Here is a 26,956-nt window from a genome sequence, read left to right as displayed (position 1 = left end):
AGCATTACCAGTGTCTTGGGGAGGCAACCTCTCCAAGCCTGTAACACTTATTTCTAAAGGGAGAGAGTGTAACACCCCTCTCCCAAAGGAAATCCTTTGTTCTGCCTTCCTGGACTTGAGCTGTTTCAGCAGCAGGAGGGTAGAAATCTGTCTGTGAGGTGGCAGCAGCTGGGGCTTCCTTCAAAACCTCAGAAGGCTGAGATGCCAGTACTGCGGGTCCTCTAAGGAGCCTCCAGAGTACACGGGATCATACAACCAATGCTGGCATTAGTATTGGGATATGATTCCAATATATTTGACACCAAACATGACCATATTCAGAGTTACCATTATGTAGCTGAACATGAGTATTGACCTATGTCCATTACATGCGTAAATGGTGTCCCTGCACTCACAAAGCCTGGGAAAATGGGGGTGGAGTTCATGGGGGCACCTCGGCTAGTGCAGGAGTACCCTCACACACAGGTACTCGGCACCCTGCCCTCTGGGCTGGAAGGCCTGCCATAGGTGGTCCTGCAAACACTTTGCACGCGCTCCCTATGGGTGGCAAAAGATATGCTGCAGCCCATAGGGTTCCCCTGGAACCCCAATGCCCTGTGTACCTAGGTACCATATACTAGGGACCTATAAGGGGCACCAGTATGCTAAATGTAAATTGAAATACAGAGTTTGGAGAGAGACAGCACAATCACTGGGGTCCTGGTTAGCAGGAACCCATTGAATACAGTCAGGTACACTTACAAAACAGTTAAACACACTGATAAACTGGCAGAAAATCCTTCCAGACACCATCTCCAGTCGCAAGGAGGACATCTAATGTAGCAGCCTTCCCAGATGCCCCTCCCAACACCCCAATAGTATGGCCTGCCGGCACTGACACAGCTGAGGGCTCCGAGGACACAGGGACCAGCTTTGAGAGGACAGTGGTAGGAGTCCAGAGGGAGCTGGCCAAGGAGGTGCGGGTGGGGATGGAGACTGTGGCAGCCAGCCTTGAGGGTATGCGCCTCATTACTGCTAATGAACAGACTGCAGCCAAATGAGGCACACACTCCCCAATGCTGTTTGAGGGACATAGCTGCAGACATGAGGGAGAGGCCCCACAAATGTCCTCCCAAACTGGCAGTAGCATGTTTGTAAACAAGATGGAGGCCATTCACCGGGAACTGGCCTCCATCAGGGCAGACATGGCTGCCCACAACTGGGATGTTGCTGTTATACTCAAATATCCTTGCTGAAGTGATGTCAAATGTTGTTCCACAGATGGCAGCTGCTGGGAATTGGGAGTCCACATCTCCAACCACTGAACTGTCTGTGGCCCCCTCTACTTCCTCACCACCACCATCAAGGGCAGAAGAGACATCACGCACATTGGAGGATGAAGATGCGGAACAGATCAGCTTCACCCGTAAGAGTTCCCGGTAGCACCAGCTCATGCCACATGGGCAGTGTTTTCCTTTGCCCCGTGCTTCAGATCATGCCAGTGTTAGCACAGTTGGATAGGTACACTCTTCACCCACACACGGTTGACTTGTCTCTCACTTTAGTTTAGTTTAGTTTATGGGATATATAGAGTGCATGGCTATCAGAAGGCTTCCCAGACCTGATAGAGGACCGCCAAACAACAGGAACAGGACTATGCTGAGAACAGTGCTGTTTTCAATTTTCTACGAAAGGAGAGTACGGAAGTATCTTGGCAAAGCTCTAGGGAAAGGGAGTGCAAAAGACGGAGCACCATGCTGGGGCACAATTGCCTGCCCAGTCCTCCATATTCAGAACAATACAGGAAGGCACCAAATTGTGTTCAACATGGTGCATCCCTGAGTAGTGAGAATGATGGAGTGCGCCACTACCAATATTCTCACAGCGTTGCACTCTGTCATTCTAAGTCACATATGGCCCTACATGTGGCTGGTCATCATCTTGTGTACACAATGCTGCCATTGTGCACCACATGCCTCATAAGATTTAACCCTCTGGTGGTGCAAGGGGATCCTTTAAAAGGGCCATAATGTCTGCATCCAGCTCACTTTGATATCTGATCATTGGACCACTTCTCACATCTGGCATTGTATTCAACACACAGGACTCACTCACACAAAATCCAGGATTACGTCATAGGACATAAATTATCACACTTACTGAATACATCTTGGTCCACAAATAGCGGCACTTCGCAATTTGTGTAGAGTGCAGGTCCACCTGTAAGATATGAATGCAAAAGCATGCTTAGTGTCATATCACAGTCACTGCGAGTGGACAACAATTCTCAGTATGAACTACTTGAGAGGAGTTAGTTATCCTAGTGGAAAACAGTGCAACAGACTCACAACTAGGATCACACAATGATACAGACACTCAGGTGAGTAAGAGCCTCATGTCTGAACACTAAGGGGGTCATTACAACATTGGCGGTAAAAGCCGCTTACCGCCGTGCAGAAGACCGCCAACACACCGCCGCGGCTGTGGAATTCTGCCACAGCTATTACGACCCACATCCCGAAATCCGACAAAATTCAGACACCCACACAAGTCCGCCACACCAAAGGTCAGTGATAAACTGGCGAAAACAAAACCTCCACCGTCACACCAACAGAAATACGCCCATGCTATCACGACCCATGAATCCACGCGGAGGTCTTTCAACCACGGTATTCCATTGGCGGTGCACACCGCCGCGCTCAAAATACACACACTCTTACAAAACACAGCCACATTGGACAATTCGAAATACACACACCTGATACACATACACACACCACTCCCACACACCCAATACAATATAAAACACACACCCACATCACCCACAAACCCCTACGACTAAAAATTCAGAAAGAAGGCCAGAGAGAGACACCACCATCCACAAACTAGCAGCCACAGGCACTCAACACCATCACCCACACTACTTCCACGCACAAAACACCACACACCACTACATATCACCACACTTATCACCACATACACCACCCCACACATCACCTACACCACCCCATGTCACAGCAAAGACACCCCAGGTTCTCGGAGGAGGAGCTCAGGGTCATGGTGGAGGAAATCGTCCGGGTAGAGCCACAGCTATTTGGATCACAGGTGCAGCACACCTCCATAGCTAGGAAGATAGAGCTATGGCGAAGAATAGTCGACAGGGTCGATGCAGTGGGACAGCACCCAAGAAATCGGGACGACATCAGGAAGAGGTGGAACGACCTACGGGGGAAGGTGCGTTCCGTGGTCTCAAAACACAATATTGCGGTACAGCGGACTGGCGGCGGACCCCCACCTCCTCCTCCACAACTAACAACATGGGAGGAGCAGGTCTTGACAATTCTGCATCCTGAGGGCCTCGCAGGAGTCGGTGGAGGAATGGACTCTGGTAAGCCAAATCTTAACTATCATATCCCCCACCCTACCTGCATGCTATCACAGACCCCCACCCTCGCCCCCTCCCCTATCACTCCAACTCCTCACAAATGTACTAATAACACAAACAACCCATCCCAACACTAAGCCCTGCATGACACAACAAAGCATGGACACCCATCACTAAAGCATGCCCACTGCACATACCCATAACACCCCCCTCAACCATCATCACACAAGCCCCCACACAGGAATGCTAGCACTGGGGTACACGGTCACCCACCCATTGCACACCATGACACACACAGATGCAATAATCATGCTTTTACACCCCTGCAGGACCACTACCCAATGTCACCAGACAATAGGGTCCAGACATCTTCACCCCACCCACAGAAGAGGCCCACAGTGATGACAGCAGCTCCGTCCAACTGGATCCAGATGACCAGCCCGGACCATCGTGGGCCTCGGGACAGTCGGTTCCCCTCACCCAGTCACAGGCCACCACAGACCTTCCACCCTCTGGTAACACCAGCACAGCACCCACCCAGCGGGCCCATACCTCCGTCCCCAGGACACGTCAATCAGCTGTGTGTCCAAAACTACAGGGAACCCAGGATAACCCACCGCCCCAACAACAACAGGGACCTAGGGGCAGTGGTAGTGGGCACACGGTGCAGGGGACGGAGGCCCAGGAACACAGGGGAACTTGGAGGGCTGCTGTGCGACAGGGGGCGGACAGGCCTAGGGAACCTACTCTCCACCAGGCACTCTCCTCCATCATGGGAGCATACCACCACTCCCACGAGACGATGGCAACGGTCCTGGCCAAGTTTCAGGAGACCCAGCGGCTGCAGTAGGAACAGTATTTGGGGTTCAGGGAGGAACTCAGAACCATCAGCTCCGCCCTGGGCACCATCGTAGGGGTGCTAAAGGAGATACTTAACACCAGGAGGGACACTGTGGCACTCCAAGGGGCCCTTGACACTAGCATGGACGTTGCGCTAGTGGACAGGACGCCCCACCACAGGACCACCACACCAGCACCCCACCCCCTGCAGACGGAGAACCACCCCGCAAACGGTCCCTGAGATCCAGGAACAAGACAGAGCACAATGCCAAGACCCCCGCCAAGAAATGAGAACACCCTGATTGTCATCCTACTGTCCCACTTTGTAACCCTGTCCATATTGGAACTGCCCCAGCTCCACTTCAAATGCCCATATGGGCAATGCACCTGTGAGACTAATAGACTGGACTCTGCCATGGACATTCCTCCACCATTACCCCCCACCCTTTTACAACCCCCTCCAATATTGAGCACTTCAATAAACACCCTTGAAGCACAAAACAATCTGGAGTCAGTCTGTGATTTTGAAAATGTGTATTAGCAATGACAGTGACAAAATGTGTTTTCAAATGTAATGTCAACATACCTATGTCACACATCTCAAGTCCATGAGGAATCTAAGCAGATGACACACGTTGGAAAACACACCTGTGAAACCGTAAGGGAAATGTACAACTCAGTTACCATATATTGGTTGAAATCGACAGACAGGATAGCGGTAGAAGTGTGAAAGTACTTGTAATAGGCAGGAATGTGTTCTCACCTGTGTGTCACTGGAAATATTGCTGGATAACTGAGTCCCTGTTGTCAATGTCTTCTTCCTCTGTTTCCTCCTCATCACTGTCCACAGGCTCCACAGCTGCCACAACACCGTCATCTGGACCATCCTCCTGCAGAAAAGGCACCTGTCATCGCAAAGCCAAGTTGTGAAGCATACAGCAGGCCACGATGATCTGGCACACCTTCCTTGGTGAGTAGAATAGGGAACCACTTGTCATATGGAGGCACCTGAACCTGGCCTTCAGGAGGCCGAAGGTGCGTTCGATCACCCTCCTAGTCCGCCCATGGGCCTCATTGTAGCGTTTCTCTGCCCTGGTCCTGGGATTCCTCACTGGGGTCAGTAGCCATGACAGGTTGGGGTAACCAAAGTCCCCTAATAGCCACACCCGGTGCCTCTGGAGTTGACCCATCACATAAGGGATGCTGCTATTCCGCAGGATGTAGGCGTCATGCACAGAGCCAGGGAACATAGCATTTACCTGGGAGATGTACTGGTCTGCCAAACATACCATCTGTACATTCATCGAATGATAACTCTTCCGGTTCCTGTACACCTGTTTACTCCTGTGGGGGGGGACCCGAGCTACAAGGGTCCCATCAATGGCACCTATGATGTTGGGGATATGTCCAAGTGCATAGAAGTCACCTTTAACTGTAGGCAAATCCTCAACGTGATGGAAAAGGATGTAGCTCCGCATGTGTTTCAGCAGGGCAGACAACACTCTGGACAACACATTGGAAAACATAGGCTGGGACATCCCTGATGCCATGGCCACTGTTGTTTGACATGACCCACTTGCAAGGAAATGGAGCACTGATAGCACCTGCACTTGAGGGGGGATCCCTGTGGGATGGCAGATTGCTGACATCAGGCTCTGGCTCCATATGGGCACACAGTTCCTGGATTGTGGCACGGTCACGAAGGTGATGATCAAATGTCTTTCCTCCATTGTCGACAGGTCCACCAGCGGTCGGTACACCGGAGGATTCCGCCATCTCCTCACATGTCCCAGTGGACGGTGCCTAGGAATGACAACAGCGACCACAGGGTCAAACAACTCAGAGGTATGTACCCACAGTCTACACAGAACACCATTCATACACAAAATCTGGCCTGTATTTGTGTTGTGCGACAAGGCCTAGGTCTGTGTGACGCAGTTGGTAATTAGGCCATGTGGGCCCCTGAAATGGCAGCTGCCTGACCTCTAAAGTGGGACAATGGGATGTGAGGTAACTGCGCTGGCGTTGTACACCTTCGCGGTAGGCGGTCGAAGACCGCGGCGCAATGCTGCATTGGTTAACCTTGGACCCTATGGGTCCCAGGAGCCAATGACGATGTACGCCCACGGTGATGGTATGCACCGCCGCGGACGTGACTGCTGCGGACGTGACTGCCATTTTCTAGCTGTTCAATCACTCGATACCTGATCTTCGACAGGAGAGGACCTACACTGCAAGTGCTGCTGTGACCTCGGTCTGGAAGAGACAATGGCTCGTGCATCTGGGGAAAGGGCCCCTGCCTTCACTGCAGAGGAGTTGGAGAAGCTCGTGGACGGGGTCCTCCCCCTGTACACACTACTCTACGGTCCTCCAAACCAACAGGTAAGTACACAGGAAGCATGTTGTATGGGCTATGCCTGTGTGGAGATGGCTGGTTGTAAGAAGGAAGGGGGCACAGTTCTGCATGCATGAAGGACTGTGAATGCATGTGCCACATGGCAAGGGTAGGGATGTGAGCCACTCACTTTGACGGTGCAGTTGGTAATGACTTCTCTTCTTCCCCTGTACATGTCATGTAGGTCAGCGCCCACCAGAAGAAGGATATTTGGCGTGCCATCGCCAAGGACGTCCGGACCCTGGGGGTCCACCACAGACGGAGCACCCACTGCCTGAAAAGATGGGAGGACATTCGCCGCTGGAGCAAGAAGATGGCGAGGCTCAGCTGGGTATGGCCTCCCAACGTGGGAGGGGTGCCCATCTAACCATGACCCCCCTGATGTTCCGGATCCTTGCTGTGGCCTACCCTGAGTTGGATGGGCGCTTGAGGGCATCACAGCAGACACAAGGGGGTGAGTACAACATCATTCAGCGGACTTTGCGCGCAGTGAAGGTGTCTGGGTGGGGGAGGAGGGCTGTGGGTTTCCCTAGGACAGGGCGAGTTCCGTAGGCTAGGCCCCTCCGTAATGCAGGCCATGTGGCACCCCACCCCACCTCTGTAGAGTGCCAAGTACAGGTATACATGCCCCTGTGTCATCTATGTGTGCAGATGTCGACCATAGCCATGTAGGACATATCCCAGGAATTGCATCTGTAGAGCCCAACAGCGCGACGTATGTAGGGGGCTGCTGTGTCTGTATTGTCCACCAACGGTAGCGGTAAGCCATACACTCAACCTGTCTTTCTTCTGTCGTCCCCCCCCTTTTTGTGGTCTCCCTGTTCTTGTGTGCATCAGCATCATCAGGCGGAGGTACAGTGGCACCGGAGCACGAGGGAGCTGCATCCCACATGGCCATGGAGGGCCACACCACGGACTCGGAATACACCAGTGGGACGGAAGGCGAGGGGAGCAACACAGCGGTCACAGGATCTGCAACCAGCGACACAGACTCGTCCTCCGATGGGAGCTCCCTTGTGGTGGTGGCAAAATCAGTGCCCCCCCCCCACTTCTACAGGTACAGTCGCCACCCCCCCCTACCAGCACCACCCTCCCAGCAGTCCCTCAACCTTCGCCCCGTGCCCGCTCACCCAGGAGGGTGGGCATCACCTTCGCCCCAGGCACCTCAGCCCCTGCCCCAGTCACCTCTGCTGCCCTCAGTGAGGAGGCCATTGACCTCCTCAGGTCCCTCACTGTTGGGCAGTCTACCATTTTGAATGCCATCCAGGGTGTAGAAAGGGAATCGCAACACACAAATGCATTCCTGGAGGGCATTCATTCTGGTCAGGCTGCCCTTCATCGAACCCTGCAATATCTGGCCTCAGCACTGATGGCAGCCATTGTCCCTGTCTCTAGCCTCCCCCCTCCAACTTCCTCCATCCAGACCCAATCCCCTGTACCCCAGCCTATCCCAAGCACACCATCAGACCAGCCTGCACACACATCACCACACAAGGGAAGCTCAGGCAAACATAAGCACCACACATCCCACAGGCACTCACGCAAGCATCACACACATACAGACACACCAACATCCACTGCCTCCAATGTGTCCCCCTCCTCCTCGTCTCCCTCCTCCCTCCCAGTCTCGTCTACACTCTCACCTGCATGCACTACTACTACAGCCACTACATCCCGCACCAGCACACCCACCACCACACCCCGCTCAAGTGCACTCACCACCCCCACTCCCATTTACACGTCCCCTGTGTCCTCTCCCAGTGTGTCTGTGACGCCCCCTCCGAAGATACACAAATGCAGACACACACCCACCCAACAGCCATCCACCTCACGACAGCCTCCAGCCCATGCACCTTCACCAAAAGTCACCAAACGTACACCTCCTACAACCACTACCTCTTCCTCCACTCCCAAACCCCCTCCAGCTACCCGTCCCAGTGTTCCTAAGAAACTTTTCCTGGTCAACCTTGACCTCTTTCCCACCACCCCCCCTCCAACTCATAGGTCCCGTACAAGCACCTCAGCCAAAAAATCTCCGGGACCAGTGGTGCCTGTTACAGGTATATGGAGTGCACCGGCCACCAGGCCAGCCAGTGTGGCACGGAGCCACAGCACAGCCAGTCCCCTCCCCCCTGTGAAGCACCAGAAGTTGGACAGTGCCGAGCAGGAGAGGGGGAAGACTCCAGCCAGCAAAGCCGCTCAAAAGGGTCCTGGGGGGAGTGTCGACTCAGCTGTGACTCCTCCCAAGGTGGGGAAGGGGCAGAAGAAATCTCCAAAGTCTGGGAGGAGCAGCACGGCAGAGAAGACCGCCATCATCCCCGCTGCCCAGGAGGCCACCGCCAGCCCAATCGTCACTGGCCAGGAGGCCACCGCCAGAGTCACTGCCCAGGAGGCCAGCCCAATCTTCACTTGCCAGGAGGCCACCGCCAGAGTCACTGCCCAGGAGGCCAGCCCAATCGTCACTGGCCAGGAGGCCACCGCCAGAGTCACTGCCCAGGAGGCCATCCCACTTGTCACTGCCCAGGAGGCCAGCCCCATCGTCACTGCCCAGGAGGCCAGCCCAAACGCCACTGGCCAGGAGGCCACCACCAGCCCCAGAGTCACTGGCCAGGAGGGCCCCACAAGCCACAGCCCAGCTGACCCATGAAGGACCGCCAGCCACAGCCCGGCTGGGCAATGAAGGATCGCCTTGGCAAGCACCGGTGAACAGGCCAGGGAGCGCTGAACAAGGCAAAGACCGCCATGGCAAGCACCGCTGAACAGGTCAGAAACTGCCAACTCAAGCACCGCTGAACAGGGCAAAGACCGCCATGGCAAGCACCGCTGAACAGGGCAAGCACCGCTGAACAGGGCAGAAACTGCCAACTCAAGCACCGCTGAACAAGGCAAAGACCGCCATGGAATGCACCGCTAAATAGGGCAAGCACTGCTGAACAGGTCAGGAACTGCCAACTCAAGCACTGCTGAACAGGGCAAATACCGCCATGGCAAGCACCGCTGAACAGGGCAAGCACCGCTGAACAGGTCAGAAACTGCCAACTCAAGCACCGCTGAACAATGCAAAGACCGCCATGGAATGCACCGCTGAACAGGGCAAGCACCGCTGAACAGGTCAGAAACTGCCAACTCAAGCACCGCTGAACAGGGCAAAGACCGCCATGGCAAGCACCGCTGAACAGGGCAAGCACCGCTGAACAGGTCAGAAACTGCCAACTCAAGCACCGCTGAACAAGGCAAAGACCGCCATGGAATGCACCGCTAAACAGGGCAAGCACCGCTGAACAGGTCAGGAACTGCCAACTCAAGCACCGCTGAACAGGGCAAATACCGCCATGGCAAGCACCGCTGAACAGGGCAAGCACCGCTGAACAGGTCCGAAACTGCCAACTCAAGCACCGCTGAACAATGCAAAGACCGCCATGGAATGCACCGCTGAACAGGGCAAGCACCGCTGAACAGGTCAGAAACTGCCAACTCAAGCACCGCTGAACAGGGCAAAGACCGCCATGGCAAGCACCGCTGAACAGGGCAAGCACCGCTGAACAGGTCAGAAACTGCCAAGTCAAGCACCGCCGAACAGGGCAAAGACCGCCAAGGTGAGCACCGCTAACCCATTAGCGGCAGGGGCAGTGACGCAACTGGGACCGTCAAAGGGTGAGTGCTGCACTCTGGGCACCAGTCCCCCTCCAGAACCAGTGGAGACATGCATCCACTCCGTCTGTCCTGCACAGGATGAAGCACTCTTGGCACCAGTCCCCCTTCAGAACCAGTGGAGACATGCATCCATTACCTCTGTCCTGCACAGGATGAAGCACTCTGGGCACCAGTCCCCCTCCAGAACCAGTGGAGAAATGCATCCACTTGAGAGACTGTGGCTTTGCACTCCCCAGAATGGTACAGTGGGCAACCCACCCACTGTAGAGACTTGAGAGACTGTGGCTTTGCACTCCCCAGGATTGAACAGTGGGCAAACCACCCACTGTAGAGACTTGAGAAACTGTGGCTTTGCACTCCCCAGGATGGTACAGTGGGCAACCCACCCACTGTTCTGAGTTGAGAGACTGTGGCTTTGCACTCCCCAGGATGGTACAGTGGGAAACCCACCCACTGTAGAGACTTGAGAGACTGTGGCTTTGCACCCCACAGGATGGTACAGTGGATAACCCACCCACTGTAGAGACTTGAGAGACTGTGGCTTTGCACTCCCCAGGATTGAACAGTGGGCGAACCACCCACTGTAGAGACTTGAGAGACTGTGGCTTTGCACTCCCCAGGATGTTACAGTGGGCAACCCACCCACTGTAGAGACTTGAGAGACTGTGGCTTTACACTCCCCAGGATTGAACAGTGGACAAACCACCCACTGTAGAGACTTGAGAGACTGTAGCTTTGCACTCCCCAGGATTGAACAGTGGGCAACCCACCCACTGTAGAGACTTGAGAGACTGTGGGCCTGATTACAACTTTGGAGGAGGTATTAATCAGTCCCAAAAGTGACAGTAAAGTGACGGATATACCACCAGCCGTATTACGAGTCCATTATATCCTATGGAACTCGTAATACGGCTGGTGGTATATCCGTCACATTTGGGACGGATTAACACCTCCTCCAAAGTTGTAATCAGGACCTGTGGCTTTGCACTCCCCAGGATTGAACAGTGGGCAAACCACCCACCGTAGAGACTTGAGAGACTGTGGCTTTGCACTCCCCAGGATGCATCAATGGGCATGGAGCCCCCTCGTGGATCTGGCATGGTGCACTCATCCGGCTGAGGTGCCCCCCCTTCCCTTCCCCCTGAGGTGCCTGTTGTATTTCTCTCTGATGCCCCAGCAGTGTTCTCTCCGTTTTGATCAGGTATCTAGTGTGGGCCTCGCCCATGCATTTTGGGCCCAGTGGTCCACTGGACAATGAATGGTGCATTACCTGCACTACTAATCATGGTGTATATTTTGTTTAATGTGTATATATATATATATGTATATATTTGGTTACTGTATTTTGATATATTACAATGGTTACACTAATTTCCTTTTGTCTTTGCATTCTTCCGGGGAGTTGGGGGTTGTTACTGTAATGTTTGGATATGCATTGGTGTGTGTGTTGTTGTGGGTGAGGGTCGGGGTGGGGGTTGGGATGTTGGTTGTGTGTGTCCCTGTGTTTTTCCCTCCCCCTCCCCTATGTCGTAGGTGCAGTACTCACCGTGGTCTTCGCCGCCGGCATTGATGATCCTTGTCTAGGAGCAGGAAGACTATCACTGGCAGAATATGGAATTCCGGCTCCATGGTGTCGTTGTTCCTCGTGGAGTGTGTAGAGGCGAGCGTTTTCCCTTTGAAATGGCTGTTTCCGCCGTGTTTTTATCCACGGTGAATCCGCCCCGGAAAAGGTGGCGGATTGGTAAGTTGTGATACTATGAGCGGTACATTGTCCTCCGCCTGTCTGTTGGCGGTGACCGCCGCGCTGTTTGTCTGTACCGCCGTGGCGGTCGGAGTGTTAAAGTGGCTGTCTTTGTTGGCGGTTTCCGCTACGGTCATAATTCAATTCTTTTTACTGCCAGCCTGTTGGCGGTTTTACCGCCGCTTTAACACCAACCGCCAGGGTTGTAATGAGGGCCTAACACTGTGCGAGAGACTCATGCAGTGCTACACCCTGCAACAACCCTATGTGGGCCATCTATAGACAATGGAACAAGATGGTATAAAGGGGAATTTTTGAAAATTACATTACACTACCCTGGCACTTCGTAAGACATGTGACTCAGGTACTCAAGCTTGTCCTGCAAGGCACCGAGAGGTGCTTTGTAATAGACATACTGTAAAGTCTGTAATGATAATGCGTTGATTAATCCATGACTCAGGTGGCAATGTTGTCTAATGGTTTAGAATGCCCCATATATATTGCCCCCTAAAGCTGGTAAGCCCCGGCGGTAACATAATGGCAGGGGCAGGGGTAATATGCCTTAAATGATGACAAAGTTGCCCTATACATGCATTGGCCAACTTTGTTGACAGAATCCTGGGAATTTATGGTAGGCTGACTGTGCTTTGGCGTTTCATACATGACACTATGCCCATGTACTGGTGTTGTCATGGCCTCTGAAATGAGTGCCTACGTGATGGTTGTGCAGGACTCACCAGACATCTGACCTGCATTGGTATCATGGTTGGCCTTTTGAACTCCAGGCCTAGACTGGCGCTGATACACTTAATTCTGGTTGCATACAACCTGTCCACAAGCACTGCATGCAGCACTCAAACTTATCTGCTACTGTCATTCAAGAGCAGTGAACAGTAAATAGTATGCCAATAGGAGACTCACCAACACGTCCACTGCTCTCAACCCCACGGTGACCAGCCACACAAAGCCACCAAACTCCATCTCTGACATCGTCATCAGCCTCCCCCCTACCAGACATGATTCTAATGGTCAAAGATGGCCCCAAAAAACAAGACAAAATTCAAATAAATGGACACTCAACCCCACCAACTAATTCCAACTATCGCCAATGTTTAACCACCCCGGACAGACACTCCGCAGTACAAATACAAAATTTGACAAAAATGACACAAAATCACAAGAACTGGGACAAAATACACACAATATATGACAGGACACAACAGGAGGGACACTACACACTTCTAGCAACAGCCAAGACACAACCACCAGCTCCAACACACAACCCCACAGTCAGAAATGTTCAATGCAATAGTTCTGATTTGCTATTATATATTGTGTTTTTGTCTGTGATGCTCTGATGTTGTCATACAGAGCATACTATTTAAAGCTACATACACAGCTCAGGCATTGTTCATGATGGGTGAAGCATTGCAACCTACGAGTTATGACCCGACGACTGTCTCCGTATGTAGATTTAGACCTTATGGATACTTGTGTGAAGCCTGCATATTTATCTGACGTGTACATCTTTGGTACATGGTGTGTATAACACACTCAGCCTACATTCCACCCATATTATGTTTTGATCTAAAAAGTTAAATGACACTACTTGTAATTATCAATGATTTTTGGTTTTGTGTGGTGGCCCTGCAACCCTAGCGGCATATAGGGGGTCATTACGACCTCGGCGGTCTTGGAAAAAGACCGCCGAGGCCGCGGGAGACAGAATACCGCCATTGCCGGCGGTATTCCTGTCTCCCTATTATGACATTTCCGCTGGGACAGCGGACGGTAACAGTGTTACCGTCCGCAGGCCCAGCAGAAATGTCACATCAACATTGCAGCCGGCTCGTAATAGAGCCGGCGGCAATGCTGGTGTGCAGCGGGTGCAGTAGCACCCATCGCGCATTTCACTGCCCGAAATTTGGGCAGTGAAATGCGCAACGGGGCTATGCCTGGGGTCCCCTGCACTGCCCATGCCAAGTGCATGGGCAGTGCAGGGGCCCCCAGGGGCACCCCAAGTCCCCTTACCGCCAGCCTTTCAATGGCGGTGTTTACCGCCACGGACAGGCTGGTGGTCGGGGACTCATAATCCCCAGGGCAGCGGTGCTTGCACCGCTGCCCTGGGGGTTATGACCGGCAGAAACCTGGCGGTAAAGTGGAGGGGCCGGCGGTATTGCCGTGGCTTTTCCGCCACAGTCATAATTGCTGACGGAACACCGCCAGCCTGTTGGCGGTGTTACCGCCAACTTACCGCTGGCCGTCAGGGTCGTAATGACCCCCTAAGTCTCATACATGCTGATCTGCATTCCACAGATGTGTCCATTCACTGTGTGAGGTAATGTGTACCCCGTGTCAGGACTGTGCCCCATGGCAGCGGAAGGACAGATTACCATGGGTATTCAGTGCACGCCCAACTTCTACCATTGGTTGTTATACCTGGGCAAATCATGATGACCATAGTTACTAATGATGTCCCCCCCTTGTCACACATGTTCCATGTAGCCATTGCAACTCTCACAGTGAGTTGTAACAGTGTTCTGTTCCAACATGACTTAATTTCAATTTTTTGACATCCACTACCTCATGTGTGGGCCCCTTGCATACATCCTATTTGGACATGATGTAGTTGTGTCTGATGACCTATTGACTAAAAAGTTGCCAACGTAGATTTACAAAATATGTAATGGTCCATAGGTTGTGTCCTTTGGTTGTCACATACCAATGATGAGGCTGTTTGTGATGTGTGTGATGGTGGCAGTGCAATCTTGCACATCACATATGATGTTGCAAAAGTACTTGTCAAATTCCTGTCTATAACATGATCCCTGACCTTTAACTCACATTCCTATGCTATGTGTAGTAGAGATTGAAAAGACCAAAGCAGGATTTGTTGTATTAGTGAAGTGTTTATTTACAAACTAAAGAAGGTGAATTCAGTGGTTCTTAAGAGTAAAAGTTTTCAACTCTGTGCTGTCTCTGGCGTACCCCAGCAGGTATGTTGTGCTGTTCCCCCTCCATATTGTCACCACCATCCTCCTCCTCCTCAGGCAGGTCAGCTACCTGGTCGTACATCAGAATGTTTATCCACACACATATGTTGTTCAGGATAGCACATATCAAGGTGATTTTGCACACTATTTGTGGGGCATATAGGAGGCTGCCTCTTGTGATGTCCAGGCACCTGAATCTTGTTTTGAGAATGCCAAATGTCCTCTCCACGATATTGTGTGTCTTATGGTGTCCCTCATTGTATGCAGGTTCCCTTGCTGTGCTTGGGTTGGCAGATGGGGATATCATCCACAGCTTTATGCCATAACCCTCATCCCCTGCAAAAGATAAAAGGTGTAAGTTGTTGTTTAAGCTTGAAACAGGTTTGTCATGTAGCATAGCAGTTGTTATTTAGATTTGGTTGTGACTCATACGTGTTTGTGTTATGGTGTGAGTTCCTGGCCTTTTGTAAAGTTTACTTAGCACTGTATTGTTGAACATGACAATCTTGTTTATTGGCTCATGGAGCTGGGACATATGTTCAGTATGTATGTACCATGTGTTGTGTACTGCACCTTTGTTTCAGTGTGCTATCACTAGAGGGGACGTTACATATCCTCACAACACAATAGGGTCAGATGTGGTGACAATGTGGTAGCCCTACAGAGCCTGGACATCCCAGCCATATTGACATGTGTCATTACAGATGAAGTGCAACACTTAGGCTCATTTGGATGAGTAAGTAACATTGCACAACACAGCTCCAACATTGGCAGCACTGTGCTGCAACGTTTTGACTATGCAAAATGCAGGAATGCACCATGGAATGCACCAGGAATGCACCTAGTAAGTCAACCCTTTGTTGTCTTCTGCTCCGGTGCCTAATATGCAGCCGTGTACCAAGACTACCAACCTTGCACCAGGGTGCTTGGCTAGGTGCTCCATGGAGGTGGATGTATCTATGCAGCAAGGGACACCTTACTATACATATACATTTTTGATGGGCAATTGGCTCTTTCCGTGTGTCCAGCAGTATGCAGCATGCATAGGTGGCACATTCATATGAGGTCAAATCACAGTTAATTTCATTTTTGCAACCTTCAAATAGCACCCTTGGGGTGGGGTTTGATGTTGGCACTGCCTCAGGTTTTTGGTGACACCTACATTTGTGTCAGCGTCATAATGCTATGTGTTTTGTGGTGGAAGACCTGCAGCTACACACAATGCAAACCCCTTCCACGCTAAGTGCTGCATGGGAGGGTGGGCAAATTCCAAAGTGGCTTCAAGTCACAGAAGAGTGGTCATCTGCAAACTTGTATTTACAGTGCAGGCCATAACAATAGCACTAGAAGCACTTAAATAGGCCCCTTAATGATCCTGAGTGTCATCTGATGTTTGTGGCAGCAATAAGGTATCCAAGTGTTTGTATCTCATTGTTTCAGGATGATCAATGTTAGAAATGGGGTCTTTGGTTGGCAGTCCGTTTACCCCCTGTCCAAGCAAGGACCCTCACTCTAGTCAGGGTAAGTCACACACAATCCAAATTATCCTGTGCCCACCCTTGGGTATCTTGGCACTGAGCAGTCAGGCTTAACTTAGAAGTCAATGTGTTTGTGCAATAAATCATACAAAAACACAGTATAGCACCACAAAAATATACCACACAGTGTTTAGAAAAACATATAATATTTATCTAATAAGATGCAGGTCACAACGATTAAAATGCAACAAGTATATGTTGAGCTATCACTGTAAAAGTGATATAAAGGTGGTCATTCTGACCTCGGCGGTAAAAGGCGCCTACCGCCGGTCAGAAATCCTCCATAATTCCGCCGCGGTAACCCGCCACGGTCATTCTGACCCGCAGCAGCCAAACCTCCGAAAATCCGACAGCCACAACAGACCGCCAGACCAGCGGTCGGCGGAAAAGTGGAGGTGACCAAACCTCCACCGTCACGCCAACAGAAATACGCCCATGCCATTACGACCCACGAATCCATGCAGCGGTCTTTCAAACGCGGTTTTCCATTGGCGGGACACACCGCCGCGGTCAGAATACACACAAACGAACAAAACTCAGCCACATTGGCCGATTTGAATTCCACACACCTGATACACATACACACACCACTCCCACACACACAATACAATATAAAACACACAGCCACATCACCCACAAACCCCTACGACCAAAAATTCAGAAAGAAGCACTGAGAGACACATCAGCGATCACAGAATACCATCACACAGAGGCACACTACACCATCACCCACACAATATCCACACACAAAACAACACACACCACCACACTCAACACACTTAACTACACATACTCCACCCCACACATCATACACACCACTCCATGGCACCCCAAAGACACCCCCGCTTCTCAGACAAAGAACTCAGGGTCATGGTGGAGGAAATCGTTCGGGTAGAGCCCCAGCTCTTCGGCACACAGGTCCAATACACCAGCATTGCCCGGAGGACGGAGCTATGGCAGAGGATTGTCGACAGGGTCAACGCTGTGGGACAGCACCCCAGAAATCGGGAAGACATCAGGAAGCGATGGAACGACCTACGGGGGAAGGTGCGTTCCATGGTATCCAGGCACAACATCGCCGTGCAGAAGACTGGCGGAGGACCCCCACCTCAACCCCCACAATTTACAACATGGGAGGAGGAAGTCTTGAACATCCTGCATACTGACGGCCTCGCAGGAGTCGGCGGAGGAATGGATACTGGTAAGTTGAAGCTTCAATACTGCTTCCCCCCCACCTGCATGCCAAATCATACCCCAACCCTCACCCCCATCCTCGAACCCCACCCTCACCCCCACCCCCATCCTCACCCCCACCCTCACCCCCACCACCATCCTCACCCCCACCACCATCCTCACCCCCACCCAAAGCACACCTATTCCCTGCCAATGTCTCACCATCACAACCCACACATCCCAAAACCTAGGCCTGCATGCGTCCACTAAGCATGGACACCCATCACCAAAGCATGCCCAATGCATATACACATCCCCCCCACAAGCCACCCTCACCAAAGCCCCCACACACGAATGCCAGCACTTGGGGACACGGGAACCCACAGATACACCCATATGCCACACATTGAAACTATAACCATACCTCTATACCCCTGCAGGACCCGACCGTCAACACACCGCCACGGAGGGCCCAGAATTCTCCACACCCCCCACCCAAGAGGCCGTCAGCGATGACAGCAGCTCTGTCGACCTGGACACTGATGACCAGCCCGGACCATCGGGGACCTCTGGACAGTCGGTTCCCCTCACACAGGCACAGGCCACTACAGACCCAAACCCCTCTGGGAACACCGGCACAGCTCCCACCCAGCGGGCCCATGCCTCTGTCTCCAGGGCGCGTCAATCTGCGGTGTGTCTACCACTACAGGGCACCCAGGATAACCCACCACCCCAACAACAACAGGGACCTGGGGGCAGTGGTAGTGGGCACACCGGCCAGGGGGCAGAGGCCCAGGGAAACAGGGCAACTCGGAGGGCAGCTGTGCGACAGGGGGGGGACGGGCCCAGGGAACCCACTCTCCACGAGGCCCTCACCACCATCATGGGAGCATACAACCGCTCCCAGGAGACGATGGCGACGGTACTGGCCCGGTTCCAGGAGATCCAGGTACTGCAGGAGGAACACTATCGGGGTACAGGGAGGACATCAGAGCCCTCACCTCCACCCTGGTTACCATGGTAGGGCTGCTGCAGGACCTCATCAACACCAGGACAGGCACTCAACAACAACAAAGGGCCCCTGCCACTAGCCTGGCCCAAGAACAGCCAACCACCTCCGCCGGCGCTAGTGGACAGGAGGCCCCCGCACAACAGCAGCCCACCAGACCCCCACCTCCTGCAGGAGAAGAACCACCCCGCAAGAGGGCCCTGAGATCTCGCAAGAAGACAGAGTAGGATGTCAAGACCCCCGCCAGCAAAGGATACCACCTGATGTCAGCCCACTGTCCCACATTGTCACCCTGTCCATCCTTGAACTGCCCATGCTCCATCTCTCCACAGGCCTCTGGACAATGCACCTGTGTGACTGTTACTCTGGACTCTGCCATGGACATTCCTTCACCATAGCCCCCACCCACTTGAAACCACCCATCCCATTTTGAGCACTGAAATAAACACCTATTTTGCACAAAACTATCTGGAGTCTGGCTGTGATTTCAAAATATTGTAATTGACATGACAGTGCAAATATGTCCTTGTACATAGTGAAGTCAACAAACAGCTGCCACAAAGCTGTAGTCCATGGGGAAACGAAGCACAGGACTCGTAGTGGGGACCCCAGATCTGAAATAGGGAGGGAAAAGCCACAACTCAGTCATCATACACTGGGGCAAATAGACAGGCAGCAGAGATGCAGGAGAGTAGTTCACATTTACTAAATTATGTTTGAATTGTTACCTGTGTCCTATTGGAAGTACTGTTCAATGATTCTGTCCCTGTTGTCTGTTTCAGCACCGTCGTCTTCCTCCTCGTCACTCTCCACAGGTTCCACAGCTGCCACAACACCACCATCTCGACCATCCTCCTGCAGGAAAGGCACCTGGCGGCGCAAAGCCAGGTAGTGAAGCATGCAGCAGGCCACGATGATGTGACACACCTTCTTAGGTGAGTACATTAGGGATCCCCCTGTCATATGCAGGCACCGAAACCTGGCCTTTAGGAGGCCAAAGGTGCGTTCGATCACCCTCCTAGTACGCCCATGGGCCTCATTGTACCGTTCCTCTGCCCTGGTCCGGGGATTCCTTACTGGGGTCAGTAGCCACGACAGGTTGGGGTACCCAGAGTCCCCCAATAGCAATACACGGTGTCTCTCTAGCTGTTCCATCACGTAAGGGATGCTGCTATTCCTCAGGATGTAGGCGTCATGCACTGACCCTGGGAATTTGGCATTTACATGCGAGATGTACTGGTCAGCCAAACACACCACCTGGATGTTCATGGAATGGTAACTTTTTCTGTTCCTGTACACCTGCTCCCTGTCTCTTGGGGGAACCAAAGCCACATGGGTCCCATCAATGGCACCAATGACGTTGGGAATATGTCCAAGGGCGTAGAAATCACCCTTCACTGTAGCCAATTCGCCCACCTCAGGGAAAATGATGTAGCTCCTCACGTATTTCATCAGGGCAGACAACACTCTGGATAACACCTTCGAAAACATGGGCTGAGACATCCCAGAAGCAATTCCCACTGTTGTCTGAAATGACCCACTTGCCAAGAAATGGAGTACTGACAGGACCTGCACCAGAGGGGGAATCCCTGTGGGTTGGCGGATGGGGGACATCAGGTCGGGCTCCAGCTGGGCACACAGTTCATGTATAGTGGCACGGTCAAGCCGGTAGGTCAGGATAATGTGGCGTTCTTCCATTGTCGACAGGTCCACCAGCGGTCGGTACACGCGAGGATTCATCCGTCTCCTCGCCAAACCCAGCGGACGGTGCCTAGGAAGGACAACATGGAGCACAGAGTCAAGCAACCCACAGGTACGTACTCACAGCTTGCACAGTAAACGATTCTCTATGCAGTGAATGGCGTGTCTGAGTGGCTATGCAAGGCCTAGGCCTGTGTGACGCAGTTGAAATTGAGCCATGTGGACCCTCGAAATGGAGGCTGCCTGACCTGTGAAGTGTGACAATGGGATGTGAGGTCAATGCGCTGGCGTGGCACACCGCGGCGGTCGGCGGTCGAAGACCGCGGCGGGAAGCCGCATTGGTTAACATTGAAGCCTATGGGTTTCAGGAGCCAATGGCGAAGGGCGCCGGCGGTGGCGGTACGCACCGCCGCGGTACGCACCGCCGCGGTACGCACCGCCGCGGGCGTGACCGCCATTTTCTATCTATTTATTCACTCGCGACTTGAACTTTCACAGGAGAGGACCTATACTGCAAGTGTTGCTGTGACCTCGGTCTGGAAGGGACAATGGCTGCTGCGCCTGGGGAAAGGGCCCCTGCCTTCACTGGAGAAGAGTTGGAGAAACTTGTGGATGGGGTCCTCCCCCAGTATGCGCTACTCTACGGTCCTCCAGACCAACAAGTGAGTTTAATTCAATATGGATTTGGGGCCACTGGCTGGCTTGGGGGCCTGGCGGGGGGCCTGGCGGGGATGGGGGGCATGTTGGGCCTGGCGGGGGGCCTGGCGGGGGACCTGGCGGGGATGGGGGGCATGTTGGGCCTGGCGGGGGGCCTGGCGGGGGGCCTGGCGGGGATAGGGGGCATGTTGGGCCTGGCGGGGGGCCTGGCGGGGGGCCTGGCGGGGGGCCTGGCGGGGATGGGGGGCATGTTGGGCCTGGCGGGGGGCCTGGCGGGGGGCCTGGCGGGGATGGGCGGCATGTTGGGCCTGGCGGGGGGCCTGGCGGGGATGGGGGGCATGTTGGGCCTGGCGGGGGGCCTGGCGGGGATGGGGGGCATGTTGGGCCTGGCGGGGGGCCTGGCGGGGATGGGGGGCGTTGGGCCACTGGCAACGAAAATGCAGACAAACTTGAACGTGGTATTTCTCCCTCCCTGTACGTGTCACATAGGTCCGCGCCCATGAGAAGATCGGGATTTGGCGTGCCATCGCCAAGGAAGTCCGGACCCTGGGGGTCCACCATCGACGGGGCACCCACTGCCGCAAGAGGTGGGAGGACATCCGCTGCGGGACCAAGAAGACCGCCGAGTCTCTGCTGGGGATGGCCTCCCAACGTAGGCGGGGTGCCTGCCGTCAACTGACCCCCCTGATGTTCCGGATCCTGGCGGTGGCCTACCCTGATTTGGATGGGCGCGTGAGGGCAGCACAGCAGACACAAGGGGGTGAGTACAAGCATTATCTACTCTGTTGTCGCGCAGTGGAGGTGTCTGGGTGGGGGAGGAGGGCTGTGGGTCCCCCTAGGCCAGGGCGATATCTGTAGGCTGGGCACCCCCGTAAGCCCCTGTGTCCCCAGCCACCACCCTCAGTAGTGTGTCAGTACAGCCATCCCTGGGCCGTGTCATCCATGGGTGCAGTTGTCAACTCTAGGCGTGTAGGGCATGTTCCACGGAATGCGTAGCGGACCCCAAGTGCGCAACTTAGTGCAGGGGGCATCTGTGTCTGTCATGTCCGCTAACTGTACCGGTGATCCATGTACTCAAAATCTCTTTATTTCTCTCTCCCCCCCCCCTTTTTGTTTGTCTTTCTGTGCTTGTGTGCATCAGCATCATCAGGCGGGGGAGAAGTGGCATCGGGGCAGGAGGGAGCTGCATCTCACATGGCCCAGGAGGGCCATGCCACAGAGTCTGACTGGACCAGTGAGACGGAGGGCGAGGGGAGCTCCACAACAGGGACGACTGGACCCTGCAGCGACACGGACACGTCCTCGGAAGAGAGCTCCCTTGCGGGGGTGGCACCATCCGTGCCCCCCGCCATTACAGGTACAGCCACCACCCAGCGCACCATCTCCGCCCTCCCAGCAGCCCCTCAGCGTTCGCCCCGTGCCCGCTCTGCCAGGAAGCCGGGCATCTCCTTCGCCCCAGGCACCTCAGGCCCTGCCCCTGTTACCCCCGCTGCCCTCAGTGAGGAGGTCATTGACCTCCTCCGAACGCTCATTGTTGGGCAGACTACCCTTTTGACTGCCATCCAGGGGGTGGAGAGGGAGGTTCATCGCAGCAATGCGTACCTGGAGGGCATTCATTCGGGTCAGGCTGCCCATCAGCGATCGTTCCAGGCTCTGGCCTCAGCACTGACGGCAGCCATTGTCCCTGTCTCCTGCCTCCCTCTACTAACTCCCTCCTCCCAGTCTCCTGTTCCTCTGCCTGTCCCACCCACACCATCAGACCAGCCTGCACACACCTCAACACCCAAGAGCAGCTCATCCAAACATAAGCACCACAGATCACGCAGACATTCACACAAGCAACATTCCGATGCAGACATGCCAACAGTCACTACCACCTCTGTGACCCCCACCTCCTCGTCTCCCTCCTCCCTCCCTGTGACGTCTACACTCACACCTTCATTCACCTCACCATCAGCCAGTGTTTCCATCACCAGCATACCCTCCACTACAGTCCGCACACGTGCAGTCACCACCCCCACTGCCATTTACACGTCCCCTGTGTCCTCTCCCACTGTGTCTGTCACCCCCTCTTCCACACCACACAAACGCAGCCACCCACCCACCCAACAGCCATCCACCTCACGACAGCCTCCCGCTCCTGCACCTGCACCCAAAGACAGCAAACTTCTCTCGCCTACAACCACATCCTCTCCCTCCACTCCCATACCCACTGTACCTACCACTCTCCATTGTCCCAAGAAAATCTATCTCTCTACTGCTACCTTCTTTCCTGACCCTGAGCCCCCCCCTCCTTCTCGTCGGGGTAAAAAGAGCACCTCAGCCACCACCAGCCCTGCAGCCCCCTTGACAAGGGTGCAGGGGTATTGGAGCCCACCAGCCCGCAGGTCTGGATCTTCGCCCAGCAGCAAGGGGACAGCCAGCCCACCCCCTGGGAAGAGGAGCAGAAGGCGGAAGGGCCGCCGCCGGATCCCGGATTCGATATCCCCCCAGGACACTAGCCAGCCACCGTCAACAGCCACAGCTCCAAAGGGAGGAAAGGGCCACAGACTCCCGACTAAGGAGGGCAAGGGCAGCAAGGCGGAGAAGTCAGGCAGCAGGCCTGCTGCCCATGGAGGACCCGTCACAGCTGCCCAGGAGGAGCCCGCAACCCCCATAGCCGCTGCCCCGGGAGCAACCGGCACAGCTGCCCCGGGAGAGCCCACCACCCCCATAGCCGCTGCCCAGGGAGGACCCAGCCCAGCTGGCCAGGAGGGCCCCACCACCCACAGCCCAGGTGGGCATTGAAGGAGCACCATCCCCGCTGCCCAGGAGGGCACCACCAGGCAATGAGCAGTTGGCCATAGAATGGCCGCCGTCTCCAGCACCGCTCCGCTGGGGACCGCCGTCTCAAGAACCGCTGAACTGGGCCCTTCAAGGCAAGAACTGCTGAACTGGGCCCCGCCGTCTCCAGCACCGCTCCGCTGGGGACCGCCGTCTCAAGAACCGCTGAACTGGGCCCTTCAAGGCAAGAACCGCTGAACTGGGCCCTTCAAGGCAAGAACCGCTGAACTGGGCCCTTCAAGGCAAGAACCGCTGAACTGGGCCCCGCCGTCTCCAGCACCGCTCCGCTGGGGACCGCCGTCTCAAGAACCGCTGAACTGGGCCCTTCAAGGCAAGAACCGCTGAACTGGGCCCTTCAAGGCAAGAACCGCTGAACTGGGCCCTTCAAGGCAAGAACCGCTGAACTGGGCCCCGCCGTCTCCAGCACCGCTCCGCTGGGGACCGCCGTCTCAAGAACCGCTGAACTGGGCCCTTCAAGGCAAGAACCGCTGAACTGGGCCCTTCAAGGCAAGAACCGCTGAACTGGGCCCCGCCGTCTCCAGCACCGCTCCGCTGGGGACCGCCGTCTCAAGAACCGCTGAACTGGGCCCTTCAAGGCAAGAACCGCTGAACTGGGCCCTTCAAGGCAAGAACCGCTGAACTGGGCCCTTCAAGGCAAGAACCGCTGAACTGGGCCCCGCCGTCTCCAGCACCGCTCCGCTGGGGACCGCCGTCTCAAGAACCGCTGAAATGGGCCCTTCAAGGCAAGAACCGCTGAACTGGGCCCTTCCAGGCAGGAACCGCTGGCCCTTTGGCAGACGTGGCAGGGCAGGATCTGTCTCGGGCAGGGCTGCAGGATGTCCTCTGGCCAACATGCCTCCTCCAGTGGCAGTGGAGTCTGTTATGGACTGTTTGGACTGTGGCTTTGCTCTCCCCAGGATGGCCCAGTGGGCAGGCCACCCACTGTATGGACTGTTTGGACTGTGGCTTTGCTCTCCCCAGGACGGCCCAGTGGGCAGGCCACCCACTGTATGGACTGTTTGGACTGTGGCTTTGCTCTCCCCAGGACGGCCCAGTGGGCAGGCCACCCACTGTATGGACTGTTTGGACTGTGGCTTTGCTCTCCCCAGGACGGCCCAGTGGGCAGGCCACCCACTGTATGGACTGTTTGGACTGTGGCTTTGCTCTCCCCAGGACGGCCCAGTGGGCAGGCCACCCACTGTATGGACTCTTTGGACTGTGGCTTTGCTCTCCCCAGGATGGCCAATGGTCATGGAGTCCCCTCGTGGATCTGGCGTCATGTACTCAAGTGGCTGAGGTGCCCCCCCTTCCCTTCCCCCTGAGGTGCCTGTCCTTTTTTCTTTCTGACGCCCCTGCAGTGTTCTCTCCGTGGAGTTCTTGTCGTGGGACTGGGCCTTGCCCCTTTGCTCAGGACCCCTGTGGTCCACGGACAGTGGTTGGACTACATTTAGTAGCTGTATATATTTTGTACATAGTTTATTTATTTATTTGGATTACGGCTGTCCATTTTTCAATATATCTGCCCGTTTGAGATCTCTTCTTTTGGTCTTTGCATTATTTCGGAAGGGGGGGGTTTGTGGGTTGTGACAGTGATCTGTGGGAATGCATTGATGTGTGTGTTGTAGTGGGTGTGGGTGGGTGGGTGTGTGCCGGTAATCTTTTCCCTCCCCTGTGTCGTAGGTGCAGTACTCACCGATGTCTTCTGCGCCGCCGGGCGTGCTCCTGGTACAGGAGCAGGTATAGGAGTGCAGGGATGACCTGCAACTCGGGTTCCATACTGCCGGAATCTCGCGTGGAGTATGTGGAGGTGAGCGTTTTCCCGTTCGTAGTCTGTTTCCACTGTGTTTTTATCGGCGGTGCTCCCGCCCCGGAATAGGTGGCGGATTGGCGGGTCGTGATAGGGTGGGCGGTACATTGTCTGCCGCCTGGCTGTTGGCGGGGACCGCCGCGCTGTTTGTTTGTTCCGCCGTGGCGGGCGGAGTGTTAATGCGGCGGGCTGTGTTGGCGGTTCCCGCCAGGGTCAGAATTGCATATTTTGGACCGCCGGCTTGTTGGCGGGTTGGCCGCCGCTTTATCACCGACCGCCAGGGTCAGAATGAGGGCCAAAGTGTCTTAAGTATTTTAAAAGCAATAAATGTCTCTTTCAAGCACAAAGTACCTGGTTTGCATGCAAAATCTCCGCAAAGAACCGCAGAGGAGGAGATGCCTGGAAACAAAGGGGTGTGCATCGATTTCTCTGGCCACACACAGCGATGCGTCATTTAGTTTTCACGCAAGGACGGATGTGCGTCCATTTCCGGCCTTTGGTCGTGGATCCTCTTTGGGTTGGGGGTTTTCGGATGCCCTGAGGACGATGTGTGGATTTCCTGTGCTGGGAGGACGAAGTCACAGGAGCTGCTTTGAATCGGAGGGCATTGCATTAAACTTTCTACTGCACAGCAGACGCTGCTTCGATTCCTCTTTGGAAGTCGGGCTGCATCCTTACGGCTTGGCTGTGCGTTGACCCAGTGGCCCATGCGTCGCAGTTCCAGTCACTACACTGGCACAGCGTTGATCTTCTCGTCAGGCTGCGTCTTTCCGGTTCGGCGTGCAGTGAATTTTTCACCACAGTGCAGTCTGTGCGTCGTTTCTGGCAGGCTGTGCATAGTATTTTGTCTCACAAGGAGTCCTTCTTGTAGAGATGAAGTCTTTTTGGTCCAGAGACTTCAGGAAACAGGAGGCAAGCTCTATCCAAGCCCTTGGAAAGCACTTCTCACCACAGCCAGAGAGCAGCTAGGCAGCAGTCTTTCACAGAAAGCAAACAAGTGCGTCCTTTGGGTAGCCAGGCAGTTCTTCTTGGCAGGATGCAAGTTTTGGTTCAGGTTGTCTTCTCCAGTAGGTGTCTGAGTTGGTATGGGAAGAGGCCCTGTTTAAATACCCAAATGTGCCTTTGAATTGGGGGAGACTTCAAAGAGTGTCTTAGAAGTGCACCAGTTCCCCTTTCAGTTCAATCTTGTCTGCCAGGGTCCCAGTAGGGGGTGTGGCAGTCCTTTGTGTAAGGGCAGGCTACTGTCCTTTGACATGTTAGT

Source organism: Pleurodeles waltl, chromosome 8, assembly GCF_031143425.1.
Source record: "Pleurodeles waltl isolate 20211129_DDA chromosome 8, aPleWal1.hap1.20221129, whole genome shotgun sequence".
NCBI lineage: Eukaryota > Metazoa > Chordata > Amphibia > Caudata > Salamandridae > Pleurodeles > Pleurodeles waltl.
This window is presented reverse-complemented; position numbering follows the sequence as displayed.